At 53.3% G+C, this 12,105-nt stretch overlaps 1 protein-coding gene across 1 annotated transcript in view; it reads left to right on the forward strand.

Moving 5' to 3' along the window:
* PAPPA2 (pappalysin 2) overlaps positions 1-12,105 on the forward strand; it is a 170,396-nt gene that overhangs the window by 38,128 nt on the left and 120,163 nt on the right. The window lies entirely within an intron of this gene.

The raw sequence follows: 12,105 nt of genomic DNA on the forward strand, positions 1-12,105 counted from the left end.
CAGGTTCCCGTCTGTAAAGTGGGAATATTAGTTCTTCCTTTGACTGTCTTGTCTATTTCGATTGTAAGCTCTTTGGGGGCAGGGACTGTCTGTGTTTGTGCAGTGCCGAATACAATGGGGCCCTGATCTAGGCTGCTGCTGTGATGCAAAGAATAGTGATTGATAGTGAGGAGAGGGCAGCTGTGGTACAACCCTGAGGATTGCTTCAGGGTAAAGGAGAAGCACTGGAAATGGGAATGTATGGGGCCTGCAGATTGCATTGTGGTAAGAGGTATGCACTGAGAACCCGTAGCCCTGCCGATTGAGTCAGGATGAGCACAGTAGCATTAGTAATGAAAGAAGTGGGGAGTGCTGCAGAGCATGGAGGGGTTGCAGTGGTAATAAGGAGAGAGCAGAGATGCTGCACCCTTGTGGGTTGCCTCAGGAGGTTTCATTGTAGATGCAAGTCTGGGCGGTCCATGAATTGGTAACTGGGGTTTGGGGCTCCGGAAGCAATGGAGACTGCACTGTGGCTTGTGAATCGCCGTGGGGTAGAGGGATGCACTGCAGGCACATGTGTGTGGTGGCGGAGGAGTAGGGCACACATGCTGCAATGCTGTGGATTGCCTCTTGGTACTTAAGTTGGTAAGGGGGAAAGGGTTAGGGTTGCCCTGAATCCCACACAGGAAGTGATTTGCGGGTATGGGGCAAGGAGGGCATTGTTATTGCTGCAGTTGGAGAGAGAGAGGGAACGTGAGAGCCCCGTGGATTGCACACAGGAGAGGCACTGAGAATGGGGGGATAGCAGAGCAGAAGAGAGGATTTGCATCCAATGCATCGCCTCTGCAGACAGCGAGACAGCTCTGCGATCCAGCTGTCCCTTCCCATTAGGCCTCTGCAGCTCCTTCTCTCCACTGAAGAGAAATAGCTTGCAACATGCAGGCTGGTTGCTGGCGTCAGCCGTGGTCTGCTGTGCCCCATGTGAGGAGAGGTCAGGTGGTTCCTATTGAGTCAGCAGCTTGATCTCTCTCGTCTGTCTCCCTTCATGCCTCCTTTAATCAGCCTCACTGCAGCCTGGCTTTCCCTGTTGACAGCCTCCGGTTTCCATGCTGTGCCTGTGTGCTCGACCCGCCTCCCCCAGCCCCACCTCCCGCCCGAGTCCCATCTCTCACTCTGCTTTCTAGGAAATGTGAGTCTGGAGTTCAGGGCTCAGTCTCTGAGCCTCCTTCCTTATCCGGCACTCCTGCCCCCTGTGACATGGTGCTAACAAGAGGCATTTGAGCTGGGAATCGATGGGACAGCATGGTGAATTGGTTTTCTGTTTTGTAAGAGAATTTAGCTCTCGGGAAGGAATGTGCTGGATTCGCAGCCCTGGAGGCTGGAGCTAGGGTTACCATATTTTGTGCCTCCAAATGGAGGACACTCCACGGGGCCTCGGCCCCGCCCCCAGCCCCGCCCACGCCCCCTCCCCAACTCCGCCCCCTCCCCAAAGTCTCCGCCCCCTCCCCTGCTTCCCGCGAATATTAAATTCGCGGGAAGCCTGAAGCTGGTAAGGGGGGGTGTGGGGGGAGCAGGCGCGGCCCAGGCTGGCCCCCGCTACCCCGGCCCGGCTCGCGGCCCCGCGCACCCCCCCGCTACCCCGGCCCGCGGCCCGGCGCACCGCCCGGCTCCCGGCCCGGCACCGCGCCCCCGGCTCCCCGCCCGGCCCCGCGCCTGGCCCGGCACCATGCCCCCGGCCCCGCGACCCCGGCCCAGCCCCGCACCGGCCCGGCCAAAGAGGCCCCGCCCGAGCCCTCCATCCCTCCCTCCCGATTTTCCCGGACATGCCCGGCTTTTGGGGATTTGAACCCCCAAAAGCCGGACATGTCCGGGAAAATCCGGACGTATGGTAACCCTACTGGAGCCCTCTCGCCCCAGGGCTGGCATTGGGCAAGGTTCTGCCATGGAGGGACCACCTACAGGGTTGATCCCTCACTGGCTCCTTGGCAACGCTGGTGAGATTGGCAACAACTCTACCTGTCGGTGTGGGGGTCTCCGTGGGGTAGGTCCCTCTCCACTGGGAACTCCGCCGAAACCCCAGGTCACTGAGCAGCCAACAGAAAATGACGTTTGGTCACTTAATGCACCAGGCCAGATTCAATCCAGTGACTCAGAGGAAAGTGATGAGGGGAGACAGCTTGGAAGCTTGTCTAGCTTTGGGTTTATTGGAGGGTGTGGAGGAGTGTGGAAATGGATGCAAACATCATAAAAGCAGTGTTATTCAGTGATCCAAGCCTCTGATACACATATGATCAGTAGGAAATTCAAAGCAGCAAGCTAAGCAGCAGCATAATGCTCAAAGCACTGGCAGGTGAAGGAGGAAAAGGAGGCAAAGGAAGGTGGTTAGCAGAGCCTCCAGTCTGATTAGAGACTGGACTACCCTCAGATATGATTTGCAAACCATCCAGTCTTTTCCACAGAGGGGTGGAGGGAATTCCCCCTCTTATGGTAACGGCCAGAAACTTGGGGGCCATCGATTGATTGATGCGGATGGTTTGGCATCATGCAAGAGAAGCATCGAAGTCTGCAAAATATAACGTGAAAAGCAAAGCAAAGGTTTTATTTGAAGGTGATGTGTGTTTCTTGCTAGTGAGGGCCTTCCGAGCTGAACATCTGTCTGTGGTTTGTGCGGGTATGTGTGTACACACAGGGCTGCTTATCATGCGCAAGGGTGCAGCTTGAAACAAACTACCCCGAGGCATGATGCTAATCAGACCCAGCCGGCTCCTTCTCCTACTCCCTCAGACAGCTGTGTGCACTGCTGGAAGCTCCCAGCTGTAAATGCATCTGGATTTTCTGCTCTTGCTCTCCGATAGACAGAGCGACTCCCTGGCTGGCAGCAAATAGAAATGCTTCATCTGCACTTGCTTATATTTCTATTTTTTAAAAGCATGTCGACAGGCTCCCATCCTGTGCCCAGAGCAGTATTGCCTAATGATCTGCTCCCCAGCTCAGGCAGGTGGATACCCATGTGTAAATCTAAAAGGGATCTCTATAGTTTTCCAGAGTCAGATCCAAACCCTGCTCTTTCCAGGCATAATCCAGCCTCTAACTATTGGGGGTCAGGAGGGAACCTTCCCTGGGGGCAGATTATCCAATTGCCTCTAACCGCAGGGTTCTTCCTCTAGAGCAGCCGGTGCTTTGCATGGTCAGAGACAGGACACAGGATGAGATGCACCCCTGCTCTGATCCATTCTGGCACTTCCTATCTCAAGCCTCAAGCCATTCCCTCCTCATCCCTTGCCCAAAGGGAAAAGGTGGGCTTCGCAACATGTCCACAAGGATCAGGGGCCAGCAGCCATAGAGCCTTCAGGTAGAATGCCCTGCCAGCACCCCTGCTTATGGTCACTCAACCACCTGTGTTGCTCAGGACACTGGCTCAGTCCAGTTGATGGTGAAGGGGCCGGCAATGGTAAATCACTCTGCCTTTCCCCAGGGAAATACGTTGATGGGTTTTTCTCTCTGTCAAAATTTGTGGAACTTGGTGCTTATGAAAGTGATGGATGGGTAGCACTGGCTAGAGCCAGGGACTCTACCCATGCTGCTCTCACAGTGCACCTCAATCCACACCCACAGCTCACCTACTGGCCCTATCCTGGCTCCCATGCACTGCCAGTGCACCTGATCTGCAACTCCACGGCCATTCCAGTGCTGCATAGCCACATGGCTCTCCCTGTGCACCTCTGTCCTCACTCACAGCACCCCTTGCTATTGCAGTGCTGGATCCCACATACAACTCTGCCAATGCACTTCAGTCCTGACCTGCTGCCCCACAGCTCTCCCCAGGCTGAATATGCTTACGGCTTTGCCAGTGCATCTCAGCCCTTGCCACGCCTACCTGCTGTTCCAGTTCAAAAGCCAGATTTCCCTCTCGCAGGGTACAAATAACTCCCATTAACGTAAACAGGAATTCCCCATGCTATGGGGAACAACTGGGGCCCTGGGTCCCTCGCGTATCTGCACTGCATCTCCGTTTCCCCACCCCCCAATCAAAGGCCTTCGCACAACGCTTCTTCTCGAACATGAAATGATGTCTTTGACTTCACACTGGCAGCAACAGCTGATTTCTAGGTCCCCCATCAACTGGCAGTGTCTGTCCCTAAGAGATGTGTCATCAGGTCCAGGTGGCTATGTGATGCTCTTATCCCATGTGCACACACCCGCATTTAAGCTCTTGGGCCCTAGTCCCAGCCCATAAAAGCTTGTGAGGGGTGGTTCCTATTGACGGCAGTGGATGTTGGTCAGGAACTTTGTGCCTCTCTAGATCCTGAGAGAATGTCTGGCTATCCTTCAAGCATCCCTGATCCTTTCAGGCATGCTTTATCGTTCCCATGCGACCAGACTCTCTCCCCAGTTTAGCGGCAGCGCTTTGGATGTGACTACGTTGTGCTCTTGCAGTGACGCGTCCATGGACGTGGATGGCACCTTGACAGGTGCTGCCCTGGAGACTGAACTGTTAATCTGGAGTCTCCAAGCTGAGTTGGATGTGGGACCCTCTCACTCGACCAGCAAAGGAGAACCTCAGCGAAACAAACTAACCCTGGTCACAACACTGCGATGCCTCAGGCTGGTCCGGCATGATGAGCAAGGGATCTCAGGGATGCTCTGTACTATGAGATCACACTATCACTGTAAGGATGGGTGGGAGCCTCATGCCAGCGACCAGTGCTGGGCAGGAGCTCATGCACCTTAGACACCGCTCTCTTCTATCTTTGGATATAGCTTCAGAGAGACTAGGCTGCTCTTGGCTGCATTCACCCTTGGCACGTTGCAAATGCTCTGCCGAAACGCCTACCTAATCACAAGCACCATGGGCAGCCCAGCACCAACTGCTGGGAAGCCCTTCCTGGAGACACCACTTCCATCAGCAGGGGCCGGGGAACAGAGAGCCTCCCCGGTTGGCAGGGGGAGGAGAGAGGACTTTCCCTACAGAATGGGAGCTTGGTGAGGGACATAAAAAGACAGCCAGAGTCTCAAATGACTTCAGCAGTTTGGGCACTTAGCTTGGAGCTGGCTGGCTCAAGTATTTCCCAGTGTCTGTGGAGGGTACTTGGGGAGCTTGCTCCCAGCCCCACATCTTCACTGGCCTGTCGGCAGGGAAGGAGCTCCTATTTTTGAACAGCAATGGAATTCCTGTGGAGTTACACACTGCGTCCTTAGCAATACCCAGAGAATTCAGCATGATTTATGTTACAGCACGGGATATGTGCTGGCCTCAAAAAACTACGCATGGGCTGGGGTGAAAAGATACTTTCCCATCTGATATCTGGAATGGGGAGAAGACTTAACGAGACCTAGAAATATGCAAATACGCTGCTCTGGATGCCAGAGACTGCAGTGAAAGCTCCCCCCTCCCCCCCAGCCTGGGAGGCTGTTTTGTGCCCATGCCATCGACAGGGTCCTGAATCTTCCCATCATATAGTTTATTAGTTAAGCCTACTTATTCCCTCCTCCCTCCCAGAAAAGGGCTTCTGTAATGCAGACAGACCCCGGTCGTCAGCGGGCGGGATTGAACCTGCAGGCGGGATTGAACCTCTAATCTCTGGAGTTTAGTGCATGAGCCTCTACCGCATGAGCTAAAAGCCAAGTGGCTGTTAGCTAAGGCTCTAGAGCCAGACTCATTTTATCTCTCTCTAAGTGGTCTCGGTGCCACTAGATGGGACAGAACACCACACCCAGGGGATATGTGGGTTACACTTGCATCACAGATGCACCCTCCAGCTCCTAGAGCCTGCACTGACCAAACACAGCACCACGCCCCTTCCCTTCTCCTGGCTACACACAAACAACGCTCCCTCCCCTGCGGTGGAGAAGCCTAAGCAGATGAAAGCAGCAGCAGCCCTGTCCCTACAGGCTGTGGTGTTAACTCCCCCATAGAGCCACATGCCCAGTGCATGGCACAGAGCAAGCAGAGTGACACCTCCATGCCTGCACGCTGTGAGGGCATTGCAGCTACAAAGGTGCAGAGCTGAATGCATGGCACAACACAATGAGAGTGGCACCTCTACCCCTGCAGGCTGCAGTGCCTTGTGCATGGCATAGCGTGAGGAGATGCGCACCTGTAGTGTAGGAGGATGTTTCATTTGCAAGACCACTACAGTCCTATATGTTCTTTACCTCTGCTTACTAAATTCTCCTCCAGTTGATTTCATCAGGGTTGCACTGGGATAACCTAGGGGAGAGCTTGGCTGATGCTCACCAGTAGCCTGCATACTTGGATGAAGAAACACTTGTTTTGCTTCATTTGGAAAACCCGATGGCTGTTCCTTTTTCTCCTTCAGCCTGTGTTTTATTCCTCGTTGTTTTTGTACTCCTTACTCCTGGATGTCAGCTCACACCAGCCTGCCGGCCGTGTGTGTCGTCCAATTTGGAATCCTCCCATTTGGGGGAGCTGGGAAGTTATTTGGGGAATGGGGGGAGGCTTGTAGCTTGACCAGTGTGTGGAGGCAGAGGGAGGTGGGAGGCTGATCCCCCCCCCCCATCCCTCAGGAGAAAATAACGGAACTGCCGAGGACGAGGGCTAGCATAACTTTGGCAGCTGAGCCAACGACAGGCGGAGACGCCAGTTGCATGCTCATAGGGGAATTGAGGGAAATCAGAGAATTGTCCATTCCAGAGATGTTTTGGTCTCTCTAGCGTCTTTGGGGAGATTGGCGGGAAGATCTGTGTGCTTACGCTGCTGCTGTGGGAGAAATCAGGGACCATTCCTCTCTCTAGCCCATCACTCACCCCCTAACATGGCCCTGAACTGCACAAGTCTCTCGAGGGAGGAAATTATAGTTCCTCACAATTAAGGGTAGAAAAAAAAATGTTGCTGGTGTCAGGGGACCAGCAGGCGACAGCCAGAAAAACATCATGTCTCCAGAAGAGTGGCGTCAGGAATATCCCTCTGAACACTGCTGACGTCAGCCCCCGGAATCTGGATGGCTCGGGAGGGCTTGGGGCTGTTTTTCCAAGATATCACAGGTCAAGAAGCAATGTTATTTTTAAAACCTGGGTCCCCCGAGCAGCCCATGTGCATGAGGGAGCTTTTCTCCTACCTCCATTCCTGTTATGTTTGTGCTTCTGTTCCTTCTGAGTCATGCCACAGAAATGTCCTCCAGGTTTATTTATGGGCTCAGGAAGGGATTTTCTTCCCCCCTCCCAATGTGCTTTGTGTGTTTTTTGGTTGGTTGGTTGGTTTGTTTTCGTCTCCTTCCTCTGAAGCATCAGAGATGGCCACCGCTAGAGATGGGACACTGGCCTGGGTCGGCTGGTGCTCTGAGGTGGCACCGAGCATTCTCTCTCTCGGGTGCTTGGCTTGCTGGTTCTTGCTCCCGTGCCTTCACCATCTGTGAGGTCAGGAAGGAATTTCCCTCAGGTCAGATCGGTAGTGAGCTTGGGGGGGAGTTTCACCTTCCTCTGCAGCCGGAGGTACGGGATGTTTGTCGGGATCGTGTGGGTACATCTCACCTAATCAATTGGCTGATATTGCAGGGGCCTCCGGCGTTGGTGCAACACGGTCCCTTGTGTTCTCAACCTGTGTCACATAATAGTGTAGTCTCCAGAGGGTTTCAATACTTGGTCTAGTTGGTGTGGTGGTATTTAGTGTGTGGGTGCCGGGTGCTGTTGATGGCCTGCATTATGCAGGAGGTCAGGTGGGATGATCTGGGAGTCCCTTTTCCTGATCGCTCCTGCCCTCGTGATGAGATGGTGTCATCATGGCGCATGTTGGGGACGGCCTGGCGAGGCAACCTAGATGGATCAGATTGTCCTAACTTTGCTGCTCTCTGTGACTTACATGGCAGGGGAAGTGTTTTCTGGAAATGCTGCTTGTGATGAGAAGTGGGGGAACTTGGTAAGAAATGGGGTCCTCTCAGCCCCACCCTGGAGCACAACCACTGGCTCCAGACAAGGTTTCCCAAAGTGACTAGTGATTTGGGGGTGACTCCGTTTTTGGGGCACTTGAGACACCGTCAAGGGGCTTGATTCTCAGAGGAAACAGACTCAGTGCTTTGTGAAAACAGGCACCTGGAGGTGGTTTCAGTTCGGGTACCCAAAAATGGACGTGCCTGATATCGCTAGTCAATACTGAAAATTTTGGCCATTTCAGAATCCAATTCAAAATGTCCTCTTTGGTTTTCCAGTGCCCCTTGGGCCTGCTTTTAGCCTGCTTCAGGGGCCTTGTTTCTCTCTTCCAATCCCTTTCTGCTCCCGAATTCTGCCAGCCACAGCCTCCTCTATGTCCCTGGCATCCAGAGTAGCGTATTTGCATATCTCTAGGTCTCATTAAGTCTTCTCCCCATTCCAGATATCAGATGGGAAAGTATCTTTTCACCCCGGCCCATGCGTAGTTTTTTGGTCTCTCTGCCATCACTGAATGCTGCAGCTTCTGTGAAAGCCGGTATATAAAGTACAGTTGCATTTTTTGTTTGCCTGCATGAATGGTTGAGGGGAAAGCGGGGGAGGGGCGTTCCCTTGGTATCTAGCTCCCAGTAGGGAGAAGTGGCTGCATTCTCTTCACAATATCTCCCTACCATATAACTTACAAGCTGCCAATTGCTATGGAAAGATCATGATAGCATGTGATAAATGAGGCCTTTTTCACCATTAATGATTTTATCAGCATTGTTCTGTATATTTATTCTCTAAAATGCTACATTCCCATGGTGGTGTGTTTTTTCTCCCAGAAATCTGTTGCTCCAGGTCACTCTCAGGGCCTGATCCAAAGACTTCCTAGTGAATGGGACTCTTTTTACTGACTTCAGTGGGTCGTGGATCAGACACTGTGTCCTTTGAGTGGACACAGAAAATATGTCCCTCTTATTTGCTGGGGCTGGTTATCACCATATTGAGGTGGCTAATGGGAGTCATGAATGCATTAGCAGTGAGAGCTTTGTGGTGGGGGAACAACTCACTGGTGCGGCGCCTCCTGCTGGTTGTCCAGGGAATTAGCTCTTCCAGCCCGGAGCGCCTTCTGCAGGCCGGTGTCTCGCCTGCCGCTGGCCCCCGTGTCCTTCCCAGACCCCATGCCCTCTGCCATGGGGTTCTGCCCACCGCAGTACTCCCTCATTCTAGGTGTCCCCTCCCAGGGGAATCCCCAACCCCCTATCCCCACCTTGCCTCAGTGGCTACTACCAGTCATCATCTAGCCCCCACTCCTTGCGCAGACTGCAGTCTATAAACCACTCATCATCGGCAAGGGGGGTTGGAGCAGCTGCCTCTGCCTTTATCTGGGCTGCCCCTCTGCAGCCCTAGTACCCTTTTGTGGGCCCTTAGCTTGGCCTGCAGCCTGGGGCTTTGCTAGGCTGGAGCTCCCCCAGCTCCCTCTGCTCTTCCCCAGCACTGCTCCACCCTAGATACCCTTCTCAGCTTCCCCAGCAGCCAGGTCCTTCTCTCTCAATGAAGCTAGAGAGAGTCTCTCTCAGCCCTGGTCTACACTATGAGTTCAGGTCGAATTTAGCAGCGTTAGATCGATTTAACCCTGTACCCGTCCACATGACGAAGCCATTTTTGTCGACTTAAAGGGCTCTTAAAATCAATTTCTTGACTCCTCCTCGACGAGGGGATTAGCGCTGAAATCGACCCTGCTGGGTCGAATTTGGAGTAGTATGGACGTAATTCGACGGTATTGGCCTCTGGGAGCTATCCCAGAGTGCTCCATTGTGACCGCTCTGGACAGCACTCTCAACTCAGATGTACTGGCCAGGTAGACAGGAAAAGCCCCGCGAACTTTTGAATTTCATTTCCTGTTTGGCCAGCGTAGCGAGCTGATCAGCACAGGTGACCATGCAGAGCTCCTCAGCACAGGTGACCATGGAGTCCCATAATTGCAAAAGAGCTCCAGCATGGACCGAACGGGAGCTACTGCATCTGATCACTGTATGGGGAGACGAATCCAAGGGCATGAAGGACAGAGATTATAAAAGGGACCCACAGCAGTGCCGCATGAAGCCTACCAAAGAACCAGAGGGGCAAATGGCCAGTCCGGGTCAGAGCCCCAGACATGCCGTTTCTATGATGAGCTACATGCCATTCTAGGGGGTGCCCCTACAACTACCCCACCCCTGTGCTTCCCTCCTCCCTCATCCTTCCTGGGCTACCTTGGCAGTTATCCCCCCATTTGTGTGATGAATTAATAAAGAATGCAAGAATTTGACACAACAATGACTTTATTGCCTCTGCAAGTGGAGATCAAAGGGGGGAGGGGAGGGCGGTTGGCTTACAGGGAAGTAGAGTGAACCAAGGGGGCGGGTTTTCATCAAGGAGAAACAAACAGACTTTCACACTGTAGCCTGGCCAGTCATGAAACTGGTTTTCAAAGCTTCTCCGATACACAGAGCACCCTGCTGTGCTCTTCTAAGCACCCTGGTGTCTGGCTGTGTGTAATCAGTGGCCAGGCGATTTGTCTTAACCTCCCACCCCACCATAAACGTCTCCCCCTTACTCTCACAGATATTGTGGAGCACACAGCAAGCAGTAATAACGGTGGGAATATTGGTTTCGCTGAGGTCTAACCGAGTCAATAAACTGCACCAGCGCGCTTTTAAACGTCCAAAGGCACATTTTACCACCAATATGAACTGCTCCGTACTACTGTCCAAGCTTCATGAGCCATGGGAGCAAGGGGTAGGCTGGGGTAGGTGTGACCGCACAGTGCTGCTGACTGGGAGAGCAGCCTGAGGCAGAAGCCTCCAGCTGGCATGATATTCCAGGTAGGACTGAATCTCCATTAGATGAAACTTAAAGAAGAGAATGACCTGGAGTCATTCCCATTTTTGTTCACACGTCCCCGACCAACTTGGCCAGAGCACCCACGGGACGATGACGATGGCTAGCAGTCGTATTGTACCGTCTGCTGTCCGCATGTCAAGGCAAGGGGATGCTGCTGTGTAGCACTGCAGTACCACGTCTGCCAGCAGACCCAGGAGACATATGGTGACAGTGAGCTGAGCAGGCTCCATGCTTGCCGTGGTATGTCGTCTGCACAGGTAACCCAGGAAAAACGGCGAGAAACGATTTTTTGCCGTTGCTTTCATGGAGGGAGGGAGGGAGGGGGGCCTGATGACATGTACCCAGAACCACCCGCGACAATGTTTTTGCCCCATCAGGCATTGGGAGCTCAACTCAGAATTCCAATGGGTGGCGAAGACTGTGGGAATTGTGGGATAGCTACCCACAGTGCAACGCTCCGGAAGTCGATGCTAGCCTTGATACTATGGATGCACACTGCCGACTTAATGCGCTTAGTGGGGACACACACAATCAACTGTATCAAGTCAATTTCTAAAAAATCGACTTCTATTAAATCGACCTAATTTTGTAGTGTAGACATACCCTCAGTCTCTGGCCCTCAGCCCTCTCATAGGGCCAGCTGTGGCCTGACTGGGGCGTGGCCCCCACCTGTGGCTGCTTCCCCCAATCAGCCTAGCTTTTCCCCTGCCCCAGCCCTCTCCCAGGGCTGTTTTAAGCCCTTCAGGGCAGGAGTGGGGTGACCACCCTGCTACAAGCTTTAATACATGATGATAATGAATCCCTTGGACTGATGGCTAGCTTCGCTCAGGCACCCGCCCAACAGCAGCTGGAAGAAGGAGCCGCTCAAGTGTCATTGGCAGGTGCCTCACAGAGTCTGCCAGGGTAGCCAAGCTCTGGATGCCAGGAGCTGCATCCCAGGGTAGGATGGAGGAACAGAGAGGAGGCTGTTGCTAGCAGAATGCAGGAGCAGAAAGGGATTGGATTCTGAAATGGCCAAAACTTTCAGAAATGACGCATGATTTCAGGCACCTCCATTTTTGGCTGCCCAAACTCTGAGGCCCTTGAGGTGTCTTGGCATGCCTGTATATGCATATCTCTTGGTCTGATTGATTCCTCTCCTCACTTCAGATATCAGGCGGGAACATATTGTTTCGCCATGGCCCATGCTAGTTCTTTGGTCCCTCTGCCATCACTGAATGCTGCAAAGTGGAGGCAGGAGTCCGGTAGGAGCAGGGCAGAGCAGAGATCCAGGTACAGAGCTGGGAGGGGAGCAGGGAAGGGTCAGCATTGAAAGAAGGTGGGTGAGATATGAATGGAGGAACAGAGAGAGAGCAAGGATCTTACTTCCGGTCT

This window comes from Malaclemys terrapin, chromosome 8 (assembly GCF_027887155.1).
Source record: "Malaclemys terrapin pileata isolate rMalTer1 chromosome 8, rMalTer1.hap1, whole genome shotgun sequence".
NCBI lineage: Eukaryota > Metazoa > Chordata > Testudines > Emydidae > Malaclemys > Malaclemys terrapin.